The 26,626-nt window shown below is 37.9% G+C and overlaps 1 pseudogene; it reads right to left on the bottom strand.

Annotated features, from left to right (window-relative positions):
* Positions 1–9,955: 9,955 nt before the first annotated feature.
* On the bottom strand, positions 9,956–25,972 carry LOC149851401 (chlorophyll a-b binding protein, chloroplastic-like; annotated as a pseudogene).
* Positions 25,973–26,626: the final 654 nt, after the last annotated feature.

The following is a 26,626-nucleotide window of genomic DNA, read 5'->3' as shown; positions in this document are numbered from 1 at the left end:
CGTCGACAGTTATCATTTATGGGAGAGTGGTGCTCAACGATCTTATAGGGTTCGTTGATGGCTCTAAATCACCTCCTCAACGCTCAAAGAGAACACTATGGAGCTCAAAGCTCAAAGAGAACACTACAAGAAAAATGTGGATTAGCGATGGATGCTATCCATCGTAAATTTGTTGCTAAATCGAATTAGTGATGGATAGCGTCTGTCGCATATTCTTAGTGGCTAATTAGCTACAGAACTTATCTGTCACTAATTCATCGTTAATTAGCGACGAACATGATTCATCATGAGTTCGTCGCTAAATAAGCACAGTTTTGGTTTTGCGACGGATACATATCCGTCACTAATCTGTTGCTATTTTATCGACCAATTAGCGACATATATTATCCATCGCTAATCCGTCACAAAATTAAAAAAAAATTAAACAAATTGTTTGAAATATGTACAAGCAGATTTACTTCAGAACTGCTCATCATTCCATTTTAGGCTTCCTCCTGACCTGATAACCAATATATAATTGTATCGTGCCAGTTGAGCCCCCCAGTTAAGCCCCCCACACCTACGCAATAATAGCATGAAAATGAATGCATACAACACCCATTCAAGTTTTAAAAGAGAAAGCTAATTTGAGTAATGCAAAATCCACAAAGAGAATCAAGAACAAGTAAATGGTTGTGGATTTTTAGGGGTCTACCGACTAGGAACCGCCTAGCGCTTTTGACTACATAGTGTTTGCAATGAAGGCCTTTCTACGTTATGTTTGAGTGCAAAAGGAGGTCCAAGTTTCTAGATGCAACGACAGTCATGAGTACCATCAAAATGCTCTTGTGCATATGTTGGCAAGGAAAATCACTATGAAATGTGTGATCACGGTCAATTTCAATAACTGGCCTACTTCTATGTTATACCTACAGTATGCATCCAATGCTACATAAGAATACAACATAGTATCATAAAGTCTCTTTTAATACAGGATTGGTGGATTGTGTAATTTTGTCTCTAATAAGATATAACATAAACAATTGCACAGTATGATATAAACTGAACTTTAGGTTGCTATTTGGATTCTCAACATCTTTGCAACAATTCTTGGCAATGTATAGCATTCAAAAAAAAGAATCATGTTAATAGAGTAGTGAGCATTTATAAATAATACAGGATGAACACGCTCCCTGCTAAAAAAATGGCAGCTTTTTATACCATCCACATTTTGGAAGGAAAAGTTGGAAATAACAAAACTTATGTGCCATGGCAACCAATCATATCAGACCAATTCACTCGTGGCACCATTTTTACATTGCATGCCTACTTCAGTATCATTATCTCCATTGGGATGTTCCATTAGGAAATCAAGATACTTACAATGGTTTAGAGAGTGAAGCCAAAGTGCTACAACTCCTTCCTTACGTTCAGTTGATGCAATGTGAGCACATATATGCTTCATTTTGAATTCTTCCACCTGTTCAGCATATCCCTTCAAAGACAACTCCTCATGAGAATCTCCCCACTTCTGATTATATGAAGTATACAGGCATTCATACAGAAAAAAACCCAACTCAGGGGTTGTAGGAACATTGATATTCACATCCCTGAAGATACCAAAGGCAAATGAAAGTACAACATTATTCACAGTTGAATATAAGAAAACATCATGAAAAGGTGTCATCAGCTCTAAGAGCATCATAGCATCCATGAATAGCTAAGCGAAAGTATCAATTTCTCTAACTGCTCTCTGTAATAAATTTGCTAACAGAAAGCTTCAACAACACTAGAATAAGGACATGAAACTTTAGCATTTCCTGTAAGTACCGATTTCACTAAATTCTCAAAGAAAACAACAGACTAGAAAGCAAAATTAAAATGGCAAAACCAGAAAGAGACCAAAATCGACAGTATGAACTGATCACACAAAAAACTGGATGAAATTTGAAATTCAAACAGAAGTCTACCTCCTCAAAGTTGTTGTTATCAACGACTCTGGAGTGCAGCCTCACATGACTGCAACAGCAAGCCCGATCATCTTGCGGATCTGATGTAGCATGAAGCTCTGCCCCACGACTACACATTTTACAAAATCAATACCATCAACGACGACAACGTCACTGGCTTCAAATGACACAATATAGCGATTAGCCGATGGATCCTCTGCCTTTGTTTGTGTTGTTAAATTATGAAAATTATGAGCACCAACATACATCTTTAAGATACCATTGAACCTCTTATTTTCCTTATGACCATAACAGAAGGCACTGCTCCGTCCATCTTCCTTCTCGATGCATTCAACGACTGGCTGTCGATGGATGGCCGTCACCGACAACATTCAGGATCGGTTGTCGGAGGCCACCAACGGTTGCTGTGTCTATAGGCAGTAAAAGGGGAAATAGGGGATTTTGGGTTTTGGAGGCTTACGGCTATTGCAACTGCCGACAGACAGCGGCAGAAGACGATGACTGGTTGCCATCCACCGACCGTTGCCGCCAACTGCTTTGGCTGACCGTCGGTGGCGATTTCAGCCTGGGCGATTCCTGTATAAAAAAAAACACTTTTTGTTACCTTTCACCGACGTCTACTATGGTAATGAGAGGGAGAGAGAGAGAGAGCGAGGGAGGGAGAATTCTGCGCCCTAGATGGGTGTTATGGTCGCAAAAATTTTTCCTTTCCTAGGAGAGAGAGAGAGATGAATCATTTCGAAGTCAAACTCGACTAAAGTTTGAAAATTATTTTAAAAATACTCGCCTTCGTTTTCAAAATAGCGAAAAAATTCATAGGACTCGCCTGTCGGTACGAGGCTCGATTGTTTCTGACGCCTTCACCAGGGGTTATCGAACCAATGATCAAAGAGTGCTTAGCTTAACTTAATTATCAAAATTGATGTTCTATCTTAAATGCATAGAGAATTTCGCACAATAAATCCAATAGGAGTTTCGCAAAAAAAAGAAAATGAGGGTCCCTCAAGCTTGAAAAGGGATTAATCTTGGGCGTTTCATTGATGAGACTAAGCCAGCTTTTGAAATTAGTTGCCTTTTGCTAGAGAATGATTGTTGGTTCGACCTTGAATCGAAATGGGGTTGTCTATGACGGGACAGTGGAGAACACAGGGAAGTGTGCGAATCTGAGAGCCCGAGCGCTCAAATTATAAAAAAAGAAGAAAATAAATTTTGAAAACTCCTGTAATCAAGTCCTAAAGAGGGATTGAAATGGTGTCAGGATGCGTTAGACCGAACATCGAGCTCTCGCTTCCTGCCGAGATAGCTAAAAAATGTTGTCAAATGTTGAAAATTATTGTTGATTCAAAGTGATTGAAAATGATGCACATCGGTGCAAAAATATTTCCTCTTTTTTACCTGAAGTATTACCTCCAATCGGGTTAACTTCGTAGAATCAAGATTCAAATTCAAATTGCTTGCGACTGACTTTCTTCAAGGAAGCTATCAATTTCCTTGATATGAGCAGGAAAGAAAGAATTAACATTGCGAAAGAAAATTATGAAAGATTATTGATAATAGAATTTCACAAAATAAAAAAAAAATCTTGGCAGAATTGATAGTTTGATATCTTGGTGCTTTCTCATGATCATCTTTTTCACTCTTTTGAGCTCTTATGGGTTTTTGAGGAGAAGCTTATTACATCATTCTTTATGTTGGGAAGGGTACGTCACAAACTCCTTCAACTTGAAGATGTTCTGAGCCTTCTTTGTTTCAGGACATGTACTAATGATATTGGCTCATTGGTTGCAGATCTTTTGATGATAGCAGAAATCAAATATCTTTTAGGGATTGTCGAGAGGTTCATCGCATTCGCCTTCAACTTGATGGTGCTCTGAACTTTTCCTGGAAGGATCTGTCACAAACTCCTTCATCTTGGAGATGATTCAAATCTTCTTTGGCCCCGGGGATCTAACTCATTTACCAGCCTTCAACTTGACGATGATTGAGAGATCCCTTTTGCAGATATTTAATTGCAGCTTTGGCGATTTGAGGAGATATGAATTGGGTGAATTCTCTCTTTTTCTATCGCTCAGGATATTTCCACTGCCTCATTTTTACAAGAATGGTCTTTAAATATGTGTCATAGCTATGATCAATATCAATCGCTTATGGCTTTGTGATAATATTGATTTTTTTTGCTTGGCCATATCGAGGATTTATTCTTCATCCCTTTGGTTGGCCAATAGAAAAAATTTGAATTTTGAATCTCTTTTCCGCAAAAGCTTTGCTCTTTTGGAAGTAATGTTGAAGGTAAATTGAGGTAAAGTTTTGTGCAATGAAGATTTTGAAATCAACAAGTGTTTGACAATAAATTGACAAAATGTTCCTGAAATCCATGGTGAAAGAGAGCATTTGAAGTTCAACTTAATTTCTCTGTGACAAAAATTTCGTTCTCCTTTCCCCAAAGGAGAAGGTTCAGGTTTAGCCCTTACCTGAATGGGAAGTGGAAAATACTCCTCTCTTCCCTGAAGAGGAGGTGTTTGTAAAACGAACTTTCGAAGAGAAATTAAGCTTTCGTCAAAGCTCCCTAACACTAGGCTTCTCTTATGAAAAGAGGGTCGAAAGAAGTGAGGTCGATAGTTGGGTCGTGAGGGAGCGAGTCCATCACACTCTCCCTAAAAAGGAGGGTCCTTCATGACGAAATGACCTAGTATGAAAATTAAGGGGGGCACAAGGAAATCGAGTCTCCGTCGAGCCTCTTCCTATAAAAAGGGTTCCTTGTATGAAATTGAAAGATTATTTTGCAAACGGTTCACAAAGACACGAGTCCCTTTAACTCTCCCTAAAAAGGGGCTAAGTGAACAAAGAGTGATAGCGTGCGAAAAGAACAAGCTCCCTCGAACTCTCCCTATAACAAGGGTTTCTCGCAAGAGAAAATGATTGAAATCGATATTGAGCCAATTGACGGACTGTATCCGACGCAAAGGTCGAACCATGCATGACCATGATTGGCGAACATGGCCCATGGGCCTTAAAGATTGAGATAGAATTGGTAACCTGAAGGTTTGAAATTGGCTGACCTGGCAGTCCGAATTTGGAGTTGAATTTTGGTGAGAGGTTCGTACGAAGACTGAACCTAAAAGATCGACTGATGCGATTGATGAGACACTAATGCGAGGGTTAGATTTTGGGAAAGTACCAGTATGAGCACTGGATTTCGTAGACATACTAGCACGAGCACTGGATTTTGGAAATGTACTAATACGAGCACTGGATTTTGGAAATGTACTAGTACGAGCACTGAACTTTAAAAATATACCAGTACGAGCACTGAACTTTAAAAATACACCAGTACGAGCACTGAATTTTAAAATGTATCAGTACGAGCACTGGATTTTTCAAAATACACCAGTACGAGCACTAGATTTTGAAAATATACCAATACGAGCACTAGATTTTAAAAAATACACCAGTACGAGTACTGGATTTTGAAAATATACCAGTACGAGCACTGGATTTTGAAAATGCACCAGTACAAGCACTGGATTTTGAAAATGTACCAATACGAGAACTGGATTTTGGAAATGCATTAGTACGATCACTGAATTTTGAAAATGTACCAATACGAGCACTGGATTTTGGAAATGCACCAGTACGAGCACTAGATTTTAAAAATGTACTAGTACGAGCACAAGATTTTGGAAATGCACCAGTACGAGCACTGGATTTTGAAGATGTATCAGTGCTAATGACTAACTGGCACTTTCGCAATTTTTGAGATTTGTGATGGGAATGATTGCCGGGGTTTCGAGGTTAACCCTTATCCTAAACATTGACCAATGTACTTGAATGCAAATGAATATGAGTCAATGCAAATGAATGCAAGTTAACGCTCATGGGTGTACCTGTGTGCAAAATGAGAGGTTTATTTATCCTGCCTGCATATGAGACATTTTTGAATAGTGATAAAAATTTTAAATACCTCAGTGTAATTGGAAGAGAGAATTTTGATCATTATTGAAGGAGATTACAAAGGGAATAATAGGTGTTTCAAGCATAGATTTTTTTAAAATGTCTGGCATTGATGGGATCTGGCAATTCTACCCCATCAGCATTGATGAGCCGATATGAATTGCGAGGTAACGCTTCATTGACGACATAGGGGCCTTCCCAATTTGGCGACCATTTGCCACCGGGACGATGCTTGAGATAAGTTGTGGATCTGAGTACTAGATCATTAACTCTGAATCTTTTTTCTATGACAGATTTGGCGTACTGCCAAGCTATCCTTTGATGGTAGGACTGAGCGTGCTCCGCTGTTTTTAGCCTTCTTTCATCGAGCAAATCGAGTTATACCAATCGTTGCTGTTGGTATTGATCAAGAGGTAATTCTAGAAGTGATACAAATTTCAGAGTAGGTTTCTGAACATGCAGAGGCAATACTACTTTTGTTCCATAGACAAGTTCTAATGGAGTAGCATTTGTTGGAGTTCGAATGGTAGTTCGGTATGCCTAGAGTGCATCGTGGATCTTTTCATGCCAATTACGGCCTATTTTTACTGTTCGCTCTAAGATACGAATTAAGATCTTATTGGTGGCTTCTGCCTGACCATTCTCTTGAGGATAGTAAGGAGCAAAAAAATGATGATGAATCTTGAACTTTGAGCAGAAAGTTTTCATTCTTTCATTCTTGAAGTGACTGCCATTGTCTGACACGATGTTGTGCGGTACGCCAAAGCGACAAAGGATATTTTTATGGATAAATGAAACCATGTGCCATCCTTCCACTGCACGAAGAGTGACAACTTTTACCCATTTGGTGAAGTATTCAGTTGCAGCAAGGAAATACTTGTGGCCATTTGATGCAGAAGGAGTGATGGGGCCTACGACATCGAAGGCCCACATAGAAAATGGCTATGAAGATACGACAGATTGCCAGTATGTTGCTGGTGCATGGATAATAGGTGCATATATCTGACATTGCACACATTTCTTCATAAAGTAATAGTAGTTCTGTTGCATAGTCTTCCAGTAATACCCTGCTCGGATGATCTGTTTAACAAGAGTTTGGTAGCCGATGTGGCCACCGCAAATGCCTACGTGTGCTTCCCACACAACTTCTTAGGCTTCATCTTCGTCTAAGCATCTAGAATACTCAGGACTGAATCCACGACAATAGAAGACATTTGCAAAAATGAAATAGCGAGTAGACATGCGCTGAATTGCTCGTTGTTCTTTCTTTGAAAGCTTTGGAGGAAATTCGCCAGTCTCTATGAAAATTTTGATATTATAATACCAAGGCTTCTTTTTTTGCTCAACCTGATTGATCCGCTCTGCTGGGATAAAGGCAGACTGATCAAGTCTGCCAATTTCAAAAGAGTGACATGATTCTCCATTTTTGAAGGCCATAATGGAGCCTAGATTGGCTAAGCTATCTGCAATCTGATTGAAGTCTTTCTTGATATGAAAAAGTTGAAACTCTTCAAAACTGCTGGCAAGAGCATAGACAATCTTTTGATAGGTAAGCAACTTTTGATCTTTTACTTGCCATTCTGCTTGGACTTGATTAACGATGAGCAATGAGTTGCCATAAGCATGCACTTTCTTGACATTGAAGTTTTGTAGAATTTTTAGGCCTTGTATCAGAGCTTCATACTCAGCCATATTATGGGTGCATGGGAAATCAAGCTTGAGGGAAAAGAGAATCACCTCTTTCTCTGGAGTGATTAATAAGATCCTAATGCCTATTCCTGCTATATTTTTGGAACCATCGAAGAATAAATTTCATATTGACGATTGCTAAATATTGCAAATTTGTTCATCGGGGAAGTCATCTTCGGCTTTCACTTTGTATGCCACAGGAAAATCAACTAGTTGATCCACAATTTCTTGGCCTTTAATTGATTGTTGAGAGACATATTCCAAGTCATACTGCATTAGTAGGATTTGTCATTTGGCGACATGCCCGCTGAGAAAGGGTTGTTTAAGAATGTACTTGAGAGGATTTAATTTTGACAGGATCTTAACTTCAGATGCCAGCAAGTAGTGTCTCAACTTCTGACACATCCAGTCCAGGGCTAAGCAGGTCTTTTCTATTTGAAAATATTTTTTCTCATAGTTGATGAAAGTCTTACTCACATAATAGATGGCATGCTCGATCAGACTGCCTTCTTCATATTGTGTCAGGAATCCACCGCAGACAACTTAATTAACTGAGATGTATAGCAAAAGGGGTTTTCTCAATTCTGGCGGCTTCAAGACAGAAGGATTGAGAATATATTTCTTGATACGATCGAATGATTGCTGACACTCTGATCCCCATTCAAATTTTACTCATTTTCTGAGTAGATGATTAAAAGGCTCGCATCTCATGGCCAAATTGGATATAAATTACCGAATTGATTACATACGTCCTTGAAGGCTACGCAACTCTTTGAGATTAGTCGGAGGTGGCATGTTGATGATGACTTTGGCCTTAGCGGGATCTACTTCTATCCCTTTCTTGCTGACTAGAAAACCTAACAATTCTGACTCAGAGATTGGAGATTTCAGTCTCCTGATATGAATAAGACTTTGAAAATTCGTGACTGGAGGTGAATTTTGAGCCAAAATATGAAAATTTAGAGAATTGTAGATAAAATTTGGACTTTTGTAAGGTCCAGGCTCAAGAATTAACCATTTTGCCCTTTGAAGACTTCAAAAGACTAGTTGCGATGACTGTGTGGAAGTGAAGGGGAGGTGAGTGAAAATTCGAGGTGTTTACAATGGGCCAGTTTAAATCGAAAATTAGTGACAATTTTTGCAACAAAATTTTTTCATCACAAATTCATCGCTAATTAGCGACTGATTTTGCGACAAAATTTGGCCATCGCTAATTAACGACGGATTGTGTGACAAAATTTTTTCGTCACTAATCTGTCACTAATTTTTTATTTAGGGATGGCTAATTTTCTCTAACTAATCCGTCCCAAATTTATGATGAAAATAATTCATCACAAATTTTCGTCGCTAATTAACGTTTTTCTTGTAGTGTTGAGTCTATTCTAAGATTGGATAAGACAGGACCCATAATAAGTTATTATTGAATTGGATTGTCTTTTTCTTATTCAGCCAATGTATAGCCAAATAGTTGGTTTGAATTCATCTTATGATGTATGGACAACATTGAAACAATCATATGTTGTTCACTCTGGAACAAGAGTGATACAACTTAAATCTCAACTTCCTGACCTTAAAAAAGCTCTCCTTAGGCATATGATTCTACTCCAAGTTGGCATGTTCGGGGATGATAACCGGTATCCCGACTTAGGGGCATCACACCATGTTACTAGTGATTTGAATAATCTCTCAATTCATGGTGACTATTAAGGCCATGATGTAGTCAAGATTGAAGACAGGTTGGCCTATTTTTCATATTGGTTTTTTTGTTGTTGAGAATATTTAAATTAAATAAAATTCTGCATGCGCCTCATATTTCAAGAAATTTGTTATCAGTTCAAAATTTTACTAGAGATAACAATGTCATATTTTGCTTCTACAAATTTTAAACAATGTTAATCAATTTTTTGGTGGAGTTTGGATGCACCCATTTATCTAGAAAAACGTCGTTAATTTGGGAACTTTCATAATGCTCCATAATGCAAATTCTTACCTATCTCACATTTCAGGATAAACAAAAACATCCAATACAGCCCCTTAATTTCATTTATTTCCTACTGTTCTATTTGAAGTGTTTCCATTTCTTTGAGTTCGTAGGACAAAAACCAGGTATTGAATTTCTGCCTTCATATTCCTGTTTAAAAAATTGACCAATATGTTTGAGAGAAGCGTTTTAGTCTGCTCTTTTTGAAATTTTTCTTTGGGTATTGAGCTTTGTTGGACATGCGTTCTGCTTTTTCCATTTGGTGAATCAGTCAGAAATAGTGTAGAACATGACCTAAGACTTCAGATGCTTTTATAGAATCAAACAGATTGTTTTGTACACTGCATTGATTTGTTTAAGATCCAAGTGAAACCATAATACAACCCTACATTAGATGGTACACATGCAACTCCTTCGCAGTTTCAGTTCTGGAATCCGTAGCCATGAATGATATACAACAACACATTTTTCTTCTCTTGGGGGTGAAGGCCTGTGACAGAGAACATTTTTTAACGATTAATTAGATGCTCAAAATTAGATGAAAATACAATAAGCAGAAAAAAGTTTTTATTTATTTATTTTTTATAATGAGGAAACCTGTTCAGAGGTCAGACTGTTCCAGGTGGGTTTGAATCGAAAAAGAATCTGATCCTATGTCAATCCTAACGTCCAGATGAGAATGTGGACCAACCCTAGCCATTGGTTGGATGGCTAGGATTGAGTGCAGGATGAAACCCATCCTATGTCAAATGATAGGCTTCGTACTTTTTTAAATCCCACGTGGACCAACCCCTTGCTTGGACAGAAAAACTCCAGGTTCACCGGCATTTATTGACTTAACATGAGTGCGTACATGAAAAATCGATCATAGGATGTCCACAAGAAGTTGGAGGACTTAAAACACTAGATGCAATGAGTTGAGATCAAAGGAGCGGCTAAGTGACATGGGTTTGTGACACTAGCTAATCACATGGGGGGGGGGGGGGGGGGGGCACAACTACATAGTGCAGCCCCCCATGAAATACAGTCATGTGATTGCCTGTGTCAAATAGCCATGGCAGTTAGCCGCTCTCTGGATCCCTGCTCAGATGCAATCGAGTTGTAGTACTTACAGCAAAGATTGTGGCATGGCCACGATCTGCAAGATGAGCTAAGATTGTCATTGGAGCCGGTGCCAGTGTATATAGCTTGGAACCAGGCACCCATCATAGCTAACATGGTCAACCTTCCATTCTTGATCTCCTTTGTCCTCAACTCCTTGATCTTCTCAAGTGAGCCTCTGCCGCACCCAAGGGGATCGAACCAAAGATCGCCCGGATAACCAACATCAGTTCCTGTGAGCTTGTTGTTAGGAGAGATTGGGTCTTGGTTGACACACCCTGGCTTGATGATATCAGCCCATCTCCTCCCTTCAGCCCATCCTATGCTGATGAGCTCCACCACAAAGAGGGTGGTTTTGTCTGTAAAGTACTGTTCTCCAGCAGTGTACCATGATGGGCTGTTGAGGGTGCCTATCTTGGTAAAGAAATTCAGGGATGAAGATCCCAACAGCACCCAACATTTCCCATCTGTAGTGGACCAATTCTGCTTGCTGGTTTCATCTCAGACTCTCTGGATCCGACCCTGCATGTGTATCCATTTTTCAACTGTTTTTAGCATTTCTCTGTAACTGTCAAACAATAGAAATTAGAAAAACTAAGAGAGAGAGTTCTTCACTGATTTTGTGCCTTTAGGACAGACTCACCAAGGCTGAGAGGGTTGGATCCGAAGTCTACTGGAAGGCTGCATTTACGACACGTCTGAAAGTGGGAAAAATGTGTCAGCGAAAGAAAAATACAACAACAACAACAACAACTACGCCTTCATCCCAAAACAATTGGGGTCGGCGATATGAACCAAAAAAGAAAATCATTCTGGGTCTTCCACATGAATCCTTCTCCTCCAATCATTTATATCCAATGCCATGTCCTCGGTGAGGTTCAAAGCATTCATATCCTTTCCTATCATCTCCATCCAAGTCTTCCTAGGCCTACCCCGACCTCTTTTAACTAATATATTTTTTCATTTCTCCATCCTTCTAACTAGAGCATCATTAGGCCTTCGTCGAATATGTCCAAACTGGAGCGAAAGAAAAATACTAATTCTCTATTTTTTCCAAACGAGAAAAAAATTCTTATGATCAAGGTTTGAAATCAAACCCTAGACAGGTGTGATAGGAATACCATAGCAAACTCGGTGAGACAACTCATGACTCAAGTCATCCCATATTCGGCCCCTAACTGAGTTAGGAAATATGACTCAGTAATAGACCCAACTCAACGATTTAGGTGAATCGACCGATACCGATACTCAAGTGAATCGTTCATCAAAAAATAATTTAAAAAATATTACTTGTCAATAAAAATGACATGTTAAAGCTATTAAAATAATATTTAAAAATAATTTTAAGTATTTTTTATATTTATTAAAATTAGCCGATTCAGGGGGGTAAAGCCTATCGCTTTTCGTTGCCGATACTGACAACATCGAATAAGATCTTTATGAGTGGTTAGGTGACAAGCTCTACCCTAGAGATGGAGGAAGGGATGATCAGGTGCAACATCAGATAAGATCTTTTAGAATGCTTCTGCACCTAATCACCCTTCATCTTTAGGATACAGTCGTCAGCTGTCAACATCAGATGGTGGATGATCAGGTGCTGCAACACACTAAAAGTGTGTAATCACATTGCACTTGATCATTCTTCAGATGGAGGGCAATCAGGTGCAGCGGCACACTCAAAGTGTATAATGTGATTTCACATGAGTCACCCTCTTCATGGACACTGTAAATTTGTAACGGGCAATTAAGGGAAAATGCAACTTTCAGTTCAGATCCTGGGGAGCACGGTGATTCGCCAGTTTTGATATGTGGACAGGTCTTTATTAGGGAATAACAAACTCACTTCTTGTTCCACTTTACACATATTATTTGAGTGTGTTGGGATGCCCTGAGGGTGAGACTACTTGAGTGTGTTGGGATACCCCGAGGGTGAGAATTCTGCAAGTTCCACTTTACACATTATTTGGATGAAAAGTAAAATAAGTGAACGATGGTGTTGGAATTTCATTCATTCTTTAAGAGTCTGCTTCAGTGTGGTGGGTCTTTGAAGGGATCCACAGATATGATCATGGCATGGGCTGACCCTTAATTCGATCTGGTTGGGCCAGGGGTGCCATAGGACTAGAGATCCTTGGATTTGAGATACTCTGAGTAAGGGTGGCCATCGGGCCATCCCAGCCAAGCCCGACAGGCCCAACCCATATCTTGGCCTGAGCACAACCCCACCCAATAACAATCGGGCTTGGGTCGGGTTCTGGTCAAGCCTGTCGAGCCCAATTACTTAACCTGCAAACCGGACTGGACCAGAGTTCAATAGGCCCTGTGCTGCAAAGTTCAGTCAGATGCAGCTCCGACCCGACCTATTACGGGCCATGTACCTGATAGCCTGTCGGGCACTGTGATCGTTGCAAAAAATTTCTTTCCTCTTTCCTTTTCCTTTCAGCCTTTTTTCCTTTTGAGGAAAAAAAGAAAGAAGAGAGAGAAAGAAAGAAGGAAACACTTTTGCAAGGTCTCACTTGACCTCTTTAAAAGAAAGATTGATTTTGAAATTTTACTCGCCTCCGTTTTGAAATTTTTGTGAGAAAAATGGAGAGACAAGATTCGCTCGTCGGTACGAGGTTCAACCGTTCCTGGTGCCTTTACTAGGGGTAATTGAACCAAGGATCGAATTCATGCCTTTGCTTTGCCTAAATTTGTCTAAGTGATTATTCTGAAATCTTAAATGCAGATTGAATCATACTTGTGCAATGAAGATGATAATTTGAAATATGATGTATGCTTTGGAAATATTTCAGGAATTTGGATGTTTCAAGTGATTTTGAAACAAGTTTGGAAATATCCTTGAAGAAGTGGTTCAAAAATTGAACTTGATTTAAAAAACTGAAATTTGAATCTAAACTTGGAAATTAAGGTGAATTTGAGTTTGAAAAAGAAATTTGAAATTCAAAGGTTTGGAATAGAATTTTGAGATTTTGAGAATTTCTGAAATTGGGATTTGAACTTTGGATTTAAAATTTGAAATTTGAATTTGAATTTAGTTTTTTGAAGTTGAATTTTGATTTTGAAATTGGAAATGAATTTGAAATTTGGAATTTAATTTAGAATTTGGAATTGAATTTGAATTTGAATTTGAATTTGAAATTGGAATTTAAAATGAATTTAATACTTGAAAATTTAGATTTTTTTTAAAAAATAAACTTTGAAATTTGGGTTTTCGAAATTGAAATTAGAATTTTAAATCATACTTGGAATTTGAAACTAAAATTAAATTGAGAATTGAAATAAAGTTCAGAATTTAAAATTTGAATTTGTAATGAAAGTAGAATTAGAAATTTGAGATTTTGAAAAGAAATGAAGAATTTGAACTTAACATTTGAATTTGAAATGAGATTTGAAGTTTTAAAATGTGAAATTCAGAAAGGTGAAATTCAGAAATAAGAATTGAAAGTTGGAATTTGAAATAAGATTTAAAAAACTGAATGGAATTGAGAATAAAAGACGAATTCAAATTTATAAATATAAGTTGAAAATAATTTTGATTTTAGAAATAAAAATTGGGTTTTTGAAAGTTTATTTCAAAATCACTTGAGATTTTGAAGATGACTTCAAATAATTTGAGAAAGAATACAATTCTACTCTAAATGATGAATGCTTTAAAAGAGTTTTAAAGATTAAAATTTAAAAGCAAATTTCATTCTTGAATAGAATTGAAATAAGATTAAATTATAATACATTCATGACTATGATCACAAATATAATATAATCTTTATTTAAATTCTAATAAAGAATATAATAATTTTTTGTGCCTTTATAGGATTTAAAATAAAATTAACTTTTAATATATCCATGACTATGACCACAAATATATCTTAAATTCTGATAGAGGAAGAAAAGATATTTAGAAAATATGATGGAAATCAAATGTTATTTCATAAAAGATAAAAATCCTAAGTATTGTTCACATTTTGACTATGGTCATAAACGTGAATCATTTACTTAGGGTTATTTACCTCTTATTAGAAATGTGCATGTGTCATTCATGTTATACCACAGTGCTTTTTGAAGAATAAAGTGAAATGCCACAAGAAATTATGAGAATTTAAAGCATAACTATATGCTCATACATTCTAATCTAAGCAGAAAAATAGAAATTCTCATTGATATAAAATTATTAGTCTTACATAAAAATTCCTAATCTAAGAAAGGAAATCAGAATCTCCCAAGCTTACCTGCAAACATAAGATAACACAAGCAAAGAAATACAAAATATAGGAAATAAATCGAAAATATCCTGCTAAAGCTAATATGCATATGATTATACCTAATTATGATGCTCATGCTAAATGAGAAATGCATATGGAATTGCCTAAATGCAATGCCTATGCAAATGTGAAATGAATGTATATGCTTAATGAGAAATGCCCACATATATGCAAAAATGGAAGAATACATATGGTTTACTAAACTGGGATTGCGTATGCACAGTAGAGATGCATATGCAATGCTTAAAGAGCTACTCTATATTAGAGAATGCATATGAATGCACATGCACTACAATAGGTTAGAAAAATGCATATGAATGTATATGCATCAACAACAGGTTAAGGGGATGCATATGAATGCATATGCAACTACAACAGATTAAGGGAATGCATATGAATGCATATGTAGCTAATTTTGATGGTGCAGGGAATGGATAGACAGATACTGGATGGTACGTGGGTAAGGGAGGTACAATAATGTAATGAAATGCAAAACTGAAACCTAATATGATATGCAAATGCATCAAGATGCAGAGACTGGAGTGGAACAGGTGCTGCAATGCAACAATGACTACCTTTATATGCAGATTTAGTATGCCTAATGTAATTGACTTGCATGTAGGTGATCAAATGATTTTCAAAATAATTGTTAACACAGGTGATGAACCGGCATACTAATGTTGGAATGATGCACATAAGTGGTGTTAACATGCTGGTGACTGATATGTAAATGCAGCAATACTGTGACACAGGAAATGAGAATGGAACAAGTGTTGTGATGCAGGAAATGGAAGTGGAGTGATGCTGTATGAAAGTGATTCATAGGGATAGAAGGATATTGATATGTGGGGGGCAGTGATGCTTACAGCAAAACAAGGTGTAGGAAGTGAAGTGTAGTGATGTGCTGAGTGAAGCTATGGCAACAATATAAATAGCAGATGATGTGACAACTATATTTGCAGCAGCAATACTAGCATTTTCACAGTGAATCATAACAAGTTTTACAGTAAATGAAATAAAATTTTACAGCAAATCAAAACAGGAATTCACATTAAATCAAACATGCAATTCATAGTAAATCAAACATAAATGCTGAATTTCAGAAGAAACAGACAAAAGAGGAACCAAAACACAGAAACAGTGAAGGTGCAAGAGGGCGCTCCTCCCTTATCCAGCCAATCTGACAGTCCCCAATTTACAGATGTTTGGGCTCAAAATGAAGCTTCAGATTCTGTAACATTACTTAGATCAAATGGATCAAGAGTGGTACACTCTGATGAAGAACATAGTCAATCAGATCACAGGGATTGGATCAGTGAATCAGGCAGACAACAAGTGAGCCAATGAATTAGGTAAACAGCCAATGAACTAAGCAAATGAATTAGGTAAGCAGCAAGTGAACTAAACAACTGAATTAAGTAAACAACAAATGAACTGATGAAAATCATAGATGAATCAGTGAAGATGGCAAGTGATTTGGTAAAAATAGCAAGTGAATTTGAAATGTAAAGGTATGGTTGGTGAGTCCAACCGGATGTAGTTCCACCTTATCATTGTACAGCTTGACAAACATGTCACATGAAAAGAGAAACTTCTTTGGCCTCTCAGCAATCTCATTTCCAATTTCCTTTGGATTGTATTTTGAAAGCTTTGGTACTCTACATTGCTGAATAACTTGGCGCTCCAATGCCTTCAGATCAGCATTGGCATATGAGCCAGAGCTTGTTGATTCAAAAGAATTAAAAGAGGCAGCACCCACGATACTAGCCTTATCGGGTGCAGCATGTGAGGCACAACACCCTCTATCAACAAATAGATGATCCGTAGAAGCAATTTGTGATATTGACCTCTGCGTGCTTGATTTTGACAATGTTACATCAATCGTAACCTGGCTAGATGGAGGTATCAAACTCTCACAATCCTATAACAAATAACGCCTGAGGATGGACTGATCTGCTTCCAGTTAACAGTTATTCATAGCATAGTCCGTAATCATTTAAATGAGATTTGAGAATAGAAGGAAGTCGAGACAGCTTAGAGAATGATCGAACATGCTAAGCAAATGGTCGAAAGGAGGCCTAGAGCTATCACAACTACTTCTAGGACTGAACTGAGCATGTTGTTCGTGATCTGAATTTTGAAAAGACTCAATAGAACCATGAATTGGATTCGAAATTTCAAAGGCACGAGTAGAAGGATCTGGGCTAACAATACAAAAATAACATGATTGGACCTAGAAATATTAGAAGAGTTTGCATATACAGTAAATACACCATCATGTTTTTAGGTGAATCTCCCTGAACAAGGACCTCTTAATCATTTGAACAATAAATTAATCTAACTCTATCAGTAGATCAGAAGTTGAAATGTCTGCTATTGTCTCTTTACTTGCATCAACAACCTTTGTAGACATATGAGAATCAATACCTTTGAAAGTGGATGCTTCAGATCCCAAAGAGGAACCAATGAACACATAGGTAATTTAAATGCAGAAGTATGAATGTAAACCTTAAAGAAAATGGAAATGAAGTGCAACATGGAACACAGATGCAGATTAAAAGCAGAGGATGAAGCACAAGTGAGGTAAAACACGATGCTAAACAGAAATATCAGCAAATGACGATGAAGGTGATGAAATAGAAATGACATGCATAAATCGATGAATTGAACGAACAAGGCACCCACAAATCGCTAAACTGAATGTGATGAAATGTATGACTGCTGAATGATGAAATCAAATAGAGGAAAGGGATTCTAAATCATCAACAGGTGATGATTTAAAATTTTTCCAATAGTTCCAGAGACCTTGTCACGATGAAACAAAAGAGCATTTAAACCAGAAATATGATGAACCATATGCCAAATAAGGTACAGAATATGTATTATTAACATGAATTAAGCCATATGCCGCAACAATTCATTGCAGAAATACAAAAGCAGGATGAGAAAAGAACAACAAATGCATATGTTGTGATGATCTGAATGCTACGATGCAAAATGGTGTTATATAGTTAAAATGATGCGGAAAATATATGAATGAACCATGGAAATAATGAATTGTGAAAGAAAAGAATATTGAAGCAATATGAAGACAAAAATAAACAAAAGGAAATCAACACCATTGTCGCAATATGCAGATCGATGCTGCTATAGGCAGATCAATACTGCATCATGTGCTTTTGATATATAATGAGGGATGAAGAACAAATGCTATGCAAAAAGAAAACAAAAGGAAGAAGGAATGCTCAAGTACAAATTCACGAAAAAAGCAAGGAGGGAGAGAGGGGATACTCACTGTGGATTGATCGAGAGGAGGTAGTATTTCCTCTGGATGCTTCTGTTGTAGGATTAGGCTTCTTCTCAAGATAAGAAGAGAAAACATAGAAAGGAAAGGAGGGAATGAAAGGGAAAGGAGAAAGAGAGGAAGGAAATGTGTGGATGTTGGGGTGGGAGATAGATGAAATGGATGATGGGGTGAAAAATGGATGAGAAGATCGAACCCCCTCTGTGTTTTTTATATAGCGGAGAGCCGTTACAAAAATTTCAAAATGGGTCCTCATGGTTTAAAGAATTTTCAAAAAGATGGATGTAATTTACAAGAACTTTTCAAAAAGAGGGCAGAGCTATTTTCTAAAATTTTTTCTTTTAAGTTTTTGAAAGAAAAAATTTAAAATATGAAAAAGAGAGAATCCAGATGAAATCTTTAGTAAAGTTTTTGTAAGATATTTATTTTGAAATTTAAGTTTTTTACAAAAGAGGGTTTTTGAAATAACAGAATTAATTTTTAAGAATTGAGTTTCAAAATGGATCTGGATCCGAGATTTTGAGTAAACATTAGAGTTTGGACCTCGAATTGAGGAAAAGAGAAGAGTGGATCCAAATGGATATTGAATCTAAATGAAATGTCTGAGCCATTTTGTATTTTTAGATTTTGAATTGAAAACAGGAGAATCAGGCTCAGAATTGGATTCAAATATCTGATCTGGATCCAAAAATGGGTTAGATGTAGGAAATGAAATTGGATTTCGGATCTTCAACCAGTGAATCCGAGAAGTGAATGAAAATTTACACAATTGTCTTTCTGAATAACTTAGAAGGTGAGTGCTAAGGGCAAAAAGAGAATTTTTTAAAATTTTGAAAATTTTGGGGTTTTTATAGGCACCCGACCCAATGGCCACCCTTACATCTGAGGATCTCTAGATGAGATCCTTTCGATCTGATTCAAACACACATAGAGGGAAAAATAGACATGCCTATAAAGATGGTAAATTGAATTTTTAGGGTGTTTAAGAGCCTCAGATCTCATCCCCATAAGGATATGAGATTAAAAGTTTTATATCACTAATGGATCTTTGATCCAAAGTCTTATATCCATGGATCTTTGGTCAGAGCCCATACCTATGAATAATTAAACATAAATCCATAGATTTCAGTGGTTTTGCCCATAGTTACTAAAAACTGAGTGGAGCCCATGACAACTCTACATTACTGGCCCATCTCTGAAAGCTACAGATACACCCATTCACCATAGAGGTTTGATCGTGTGCCTTTCTCTCAGCACCCTCACAACCGCCCGACTGGCAGCACCATAATGACAAACCATTTTTTTGGTAAATATTAGCAGCCACAATCTCGTGAGATTTTAATTTTGGTAAATATCAACAGAAAATGAATAAACAAACAAATTTTCATTAATTTTGACAAAAAAAATAAAATATAAAAATATAAAAATTAATTTCTACCAATATCTATCAAAACAATGGTAAGTAATTTCTCATGATTTTTTTTAAAATATCATCGGTATTTGTCACACTGGATTATAACAATTACAATAATGCATGACTGGGCACTATCTGTAGTCCATTTCTCTCTGTTTAAACTTTAAGGCTTTAAGCACACACGGTTGCCTAGTAATTGCATTGCTTCTAACTATTTATGATATAGATGGTCCATAAGCTCTCTGATGCCTTTTTCCATCTCAAACGACATGCTTTTGAGATTGTTGTCAACCGTGCATTTTTTTTTATTCTTTAGATGTCGCTCATCTAGAGCATATATTGTTGGGGTCGTCCGGTATTGCCTCCCCTGTTGATTCCGGTGACTCTGTATTGAGGCATCCAAACAAACAAAGGTTGTTGGGTAAACAACAAAAGCACAAGGGAGGTGTTGCGTACCTGAGGCAGCCATTGTCGGGTTGTTGTTGTCGATGGTGGGGTTCGACTGGAGCAAAGAAGGTCGCTGCTGGAGGGTGATAGTCGTTCAGGACAAAGGGGATTTCTCTGCTCAGCCGAGCTACAGCCACCACGAACGCAGGCTTCCGAATGCAACTGGTGAGTAGATGTCTTCCCTTCTATAACAAATTACTGATGCCTCAAAGGGTTGCTCATGACACCTTTATATAGGGCATAGGGTGGGAACAATTTGCGTAACCGTTCTCCCTTGATCCTATGCTAGTTTATCGGAAGAGATCATTTGAGATGTAGGGATGAATCCGCATCGTGGATAACCACCACGTCAATCGTGGTGGTTAATCCAACATTCTCCCACTTGATCTGACGATAAACCTTTTTACTAGAAAACCTTATGGGAATAAATTGATGAATAAAATGACATTTTTATTCTATTCTATAGGTTCTTAGTTAAATCTCTAATCCTTATGAGATTAACAACACAAAATAATGAGAATCAAGAACTAAAAGTGATCACTTTATTTATATGCATATGTCAAAAAGAGTTTAACAAGCGCATCCTTATTACATGTTTGGAATATAATCCTGGTGCTAGCCCTTTAGTAAGAGGTTCAACGATCATCTCTTTGGTACCGATATTAACAATATGCACTAAATGATTCTATGTCCTTTCTTTAACAACAAAATACTTCAATTCCATATGCTTACATGACGTAGTGCTTTTGTTGTTGTTCGAAAAGGACACCACAACTTCATTATCACAGTAGACCTTCAGTGGCTTCACAATGAAATCAACCACCTTTAACTGTGATATGAAGTTCTTTAACCATATAGCCTGCGAGGTAGTCTCGTACAATGCTATGAATTATGCCTCCATGGTGTAGGCAACAATTGTCCTCTGCTTCTCACTCCTCCAAGAGATTGCGCCCCCAACAAGTAAGAAGACGTACCCAATAGTAGACTTTCTACTATCAAGGCATCCTCCTAAGTTTGCATCTGAGTAGCCAATGACCTCAAGGTCATCAACTTTATGATACGTCAACATATAGTCTTTTGTCCCTTGCAAGTACCGCAAGACTTTCTTGGCAGCCTTCCAATAAGGTATACCTAGGTTAGACTGAAATCTGCCAAGCACCCCTACTGCAAAAGAAATATCTGGTCGAGAATATGTCTGCGTGTACTGCAAGCTGCCAACAACTGATGCATATAAATAAGCACTCATCTGTGCTTTGTCAATATCGTCATGTGGACAATCCTTTAGGCTCAGTTTGTCACCTTTTGATATGAGTGTTGAACTAGGAGAACAATTTTCCATTCCATATCGCTTTAACACCTTATCTATATAGGATCTCTGAGAGAGGCCTAGAAAACTTTTTGTTCTGTCTCGATTGATCTCAATGCCAAGAACATAAGCAGCCTCACCCATATCTTTCATATCAAAATGTGATGCAAGAAACTATTTTGTCTCTGAAAACAACTTTATATCATTGGTTGCAAGTAAAATGTCATCCACATACAACATCAATATAATGAACTTACTCCCACTTTCCTTAAGGTAAATACATTGATCAATAATGTTTTCTGTAAACTCGAAAGTCACAATGACTTGGGAAAATTTAATATACCACTATCGGGAGGCATGTTTAAGTCCATATATTAAATTGTTGACCTTGCAAATCAGACGATCATTTTCAGAGAAACCAAGAGGTTGATTCATATATACCGCTTCATTCAGATCTCCGTTGAGAAACACTGTTTTCACATCCATCTGGTGTAGCTCCAAGTCATAATGAGCTACAAGGGCCAAAATTATCCTCATTGACTCTTTAGTTGAGACAAGAAAATGTCTCATTGTAGTCAATGCCCTCCATCTGGGTGAATCCTTTAGCAACCAATCTCGCTTTATGTCTCTCTATGTTACCTTTGGAGTCCTTCTTGGTCTTAAAGACCCATTTATACCCTACGGGCTTTACTCTCTTAGGTAACTCGACAAGATCCCACACTTGATTTTTAGCCATAGAGTCTAACTCTTCTTTCATGGCTTCTATCCAGTGTGTAGATTGTTTGCTTTCCACAACTTCTATAAAAATCAACGGGTCATCATCCATATCTATGAAATCACCAGGCTCCTGAAGGTACACCACATAATCAGGATGTATGACAGATCTCTTAATTCTTGTGAATCTTTAAACAGGTCGTTCTTCAGGCTCAGATTGAACCTGATCATCCTGTTCGTGCTTTTTCGTATTGTCTACAATAGGTTCACTTTGGATTTGTGCATCAACAACTAAATGATCAACCATATCATCATTAGGAATAATAATGCAGTATCTTTCAGTGTTTTCCTTAACAGGTGACAAAACTGGATCATGTACTTCCTCAAAACCAAGGTGTTAAAGTGCACTTAATCCTACTGAACCATCTTCAAAGAATTTTGCCTTATCCGTTTCAACAATCTGTGGTGAATGAGATGAGCAATAAAACCTGTACCCTTTTGATCTCTCTGGATAACTAATGAAATATCCACTGATTGTTCTTGCATCAAAGGCTTTAACGTGGGGATTATACAGCTTAGCCTCTGTAGGACATCTCCATATGTGCATATAAGACTGATAGTTTCCTACTTGTCCACAACTCGTAGGGAGTTTTAAGCATAAATTTCGTAGGAACCTTATTCAAAATATGCACAACATTCCTTAAGGCTTCACCTCACAACTTTATGGGAAGTGTTGAATAATTCAACATGGCCCTGATCATTTCTTTAAGCGTGCAATTTCTCCTTTCAGCTACACCATTCTGATAGGTATTATCATGCATGATACATTGAGGCGCAATGCCTTCCTCTTTGAAAAATGACGTTAATGGTCCTTCCCTTTGCCCCATCTCAGTAAACCTACCATAATATTCACCACCTTTATCAGACCTGACTATTTTAATAACTTTATCGGTTTGTTTCTCTACTTCTTTCTTAAATTCCTTAAACATCTGAAAAATATCAGATTTTTCGAAAATCAAATAGAGATACATATACCATGAATAGTCATCAATAAATGTGACAAAATATTTCTCGCCTGTGTAACAGGGGGTAAAAGGTCCACATACATCTGTGTGAACTATCTCTAATATCTCACTACTGCGTTTGGCACCCTCTTTATATGTGTTTGTATGCTTAGCCTTTATGCAATCAATACATGGATCATTGTCGGTAAAATCTAGAGATTTTAAGATCCCTTCATTTACGAGTTTTTTTATTCTCTTTTCAGAGATATGACCCAACCTTCGATGTCAAAGCATGTAAGATTTATCATTTATCAAGCTACGTTTATTTCCAACCAATGCGTATTCAGAAGTCAGAGACACCTGAGTTTGGATCTTCACATTCAATCTATACAATCCATCGTAAACTGATGCAGAACCAATTTCAATTGAATTTCTATAAATGAACAATTTGGAATTTTCAAATTTAAAACAATATCCAAATTTATCCAATTTCGAAATTGAAATTAAGTTTCTACTATATGATGGAATATAAAAGACATCATGAAGATCCAAAATGACACTTGTATCTAGAGTAATTCTGCAGGTTCCAACACCTGAACACATCTTGTTTCCCGAATAGATGCTTTTCTCATGCATTGTTGGTTCCCTTCTGCTCATAAACAACTGTAGACAACTAGAAATATGAATAGTAGCACCAAAATCAATCCACCAACTATTTTCAAAAATTTATAATAAATTACATTCATGAGAAACAAATGACAAATTATATCTCTTTTCCAACCACTTTTTGTACTTTATGCAATCTATCTTTCTGCGTCCCTTCTTCTTACAAAAGAAGCACTTTATAGGATCAGAGTCAGATTGCTTGCCTTGAGATGTCTTATCCCCTATTGGCTTCTTCCTAGCATTTCTCTTAAATGCATTATTTCTTGGTCCTACCTTGGATGCATGAGAAGCCATATGTAGACTCTATCTTCTTCCCTTTCAACCTCTCTTCTTCTTCAACACACTTGGACATAAGTTTATTGAACATTCATTCATCATTGTGTGTGTTGTAAGAGATTTTGAAAGGTCTGTACTCCAAGGGTAAGGATGCTAGAACTAAGTGCACTAGGAAAGAACCAGAGATGGTGAGCTTCATGTCATTTAGCTGAGACGCTATGTTTCTCATTTCCAAAATGTGCTGATGAATGTTTTTCCTCCAGTATATTTCATAGATATGAGTTTAAATATCAGGGTACTGGCTTTGGCCTTGTTTGAACTCAAATTGTGCTTCAATAGCACTTAAAAACTCTCTAACTGCCCTGCATTGTGGTATGACACTACGAATATTCTTAGCCACCTTAGATTGCAAAAGCAATAGGCTAAGTCTATTCGAGCGCTCCCACTTCTCAAAAGCAGTCTTTTGATCAATAATACTTTGATCAGTTAGAGCAACAAATTCTTCTATCCTTAGGGCTAGATCCATATACCCTAATGTAAAAAGTACAGTCTCTTTTCAATCACTAAAATTTGATCCATCTAGAAAAGGTATACAACTAGCTATTTAAAATCACAAAATTAGAAACTGCACGAAAAAAGACATGTATCAAAAAGTCATTCGTACGAGGCTAAAACTTTTAATGAAAAAAGCAAAAGAATAAAAACCCTTAATATGCTTATTTACAGGCGAGTGAAGGGGGTCATCGGAGTCCTACTTTGGTAAGTGCTCTAACACGCGAAACCACTTTGCCTACCGACCATATTCGGTAAAACTAAGATTCTTGTGAAGTTAGACCATCGACACAAAGTACCTTTGGATACACATGTGTGATATATCTCGACACATTTACCTTATTCCACCCTACTTAAATTTCAAACACAATAAAACTATATTTGGGTCAATATTACTGTTGTTTCATGAATCTAAGTACAACAGTAATATTGGCTAAAACCATATGATAGTATAAAATTTTGACAACATACGTGTATTCAGTCACTTTGATGAAATGAATTCACTAAGTCATCAACCTATCTTTGATGCCAATATTAAACAATCATTTACGCATGCATAATTACAAATAAATGCATGAACAATAACAAAAGTCAAGCTTAAATGGATAAAACCCTGAGTCCATAAGCAAGAACCTATCTGAAAGCACACTGAACTGGTCTGAAACTGCCCCAAACCGGTTATCTAAGGGCCTGAACCGGTGTCAAGTATAAACAAAGGTTCATAAAAACCCTATAACCGTACGCCAAAATCCCTGTATTTTCTTATATTTATGAAAACAAAGTCTTAGCATATCGGAACCGGTGAGAAACTGGAAGAAACCAGTAAAAAATGACTCTGAACCGATCCCGGAAGGGGCCGAATCAGTCCTTGATCCGGTTCAGGACAAATAGTGCCTAGACCCTACTGGATCCGGGTCAGAACCAGTTCAAACTGGATTCGGGTCGGACCCGACTTTAACTGAATCCAGGTCAGACCTAGCTTGAACTCGATCCGGTCGGACCCCGCTTGAACTGGATCCAGGTTAGACCCAGTTTGAACTGGATCCAGGTCCGATGCGAAAGGAAACCGGATCCGGGTCTGACCCAAAAGGAAACCGTATTCGGGTCGGATCCGGCACTAGACGAATCTGAGTCAGACCCGGATCAAAACCAATATCCGGACCCGATTTCACTATTTTTATAAACAGAAACCCTCGGGTTTCTGTTTTTTATTTTAAACAGTGAAAGAAGCCGAAAAAGGGGGGTTTCCCCATTTACCTGTCGGCGACCGACGTCGCTTGCCGGTGACTGATGTTGCCTATTGGCGAGCTGCGACACCTGCCGGCGACCCTCACGAAGCCCGGATCGGTGCAACATCTCTCCTCGCCCGATGGTAGAGGAAACATAAAAACCATTGTGCTGCGTCGCCGGACAGATGTTGGCTGTGTCGCCAGACAGATGCCAGCCATTAAGTCGGCATCATTCTACGGTTGCCACCGACGACGGCTGATGCTCTTGCAGCCCAATGACCACAGGTAAAAACCCGAAACCTTTTTTTTTCTGTCGCCCTACGATGACAGTCGCCGGTGCCGACGACCTGCACAGCCAGACGACCAGGACACACCCCACGTAGCAGATGTGGAGTGTGGGCCCATAACTCATTGTTGGGGTCATCCGATATCGCCTCCGCTGTTGATTCCGGTGACCCTGTATTGAGGCATCCAAACAAACAAATGTTGTTATGTAAACAACAAAAGCACAGGGGAGGCGCTACATACTTGAGGCAGCCATTGCTGGGCTGTTGTTGCCGATGGTGGGGTTCGACTGGAGCAGAGAAGGTTGCAGCTGGAGGGTGATAGTCGTTCAGGACAAAGGGGATTTCTCTGCTCAGCCGGGCTGCAGCCACCACGAACGTAGGCTTCCGAATGCAGCCGGTGAGTAGACCTCTTCCCTTCTTTAGCAGATTACCGATGCCTCAAAGGGTTGCTCATGACACCCTTATATAGGGCATAGGGTGGGAACGGTTTGCGT

This window comes from Nuphar pumila, chromosome 1 (assembly GCF_984573655.1).
Source record: "Nuphar pumila chromosome 1, dmNupPumi1.hap1.1, whole genome shotgun sequence".
Classification (NCBI taxonomy): domain Eukaryota; kingdom Viridiplantae; phylum Streptophyta; class Magnoliopsida; order Nymphaeales; family Nymphaeaceae; genus Nuphar; species Nuphar pumila.
Note: the sequence above shows the minus strand (reverse complement) of the source record. Positions and strands in the feature narration are given on the sequence as shown.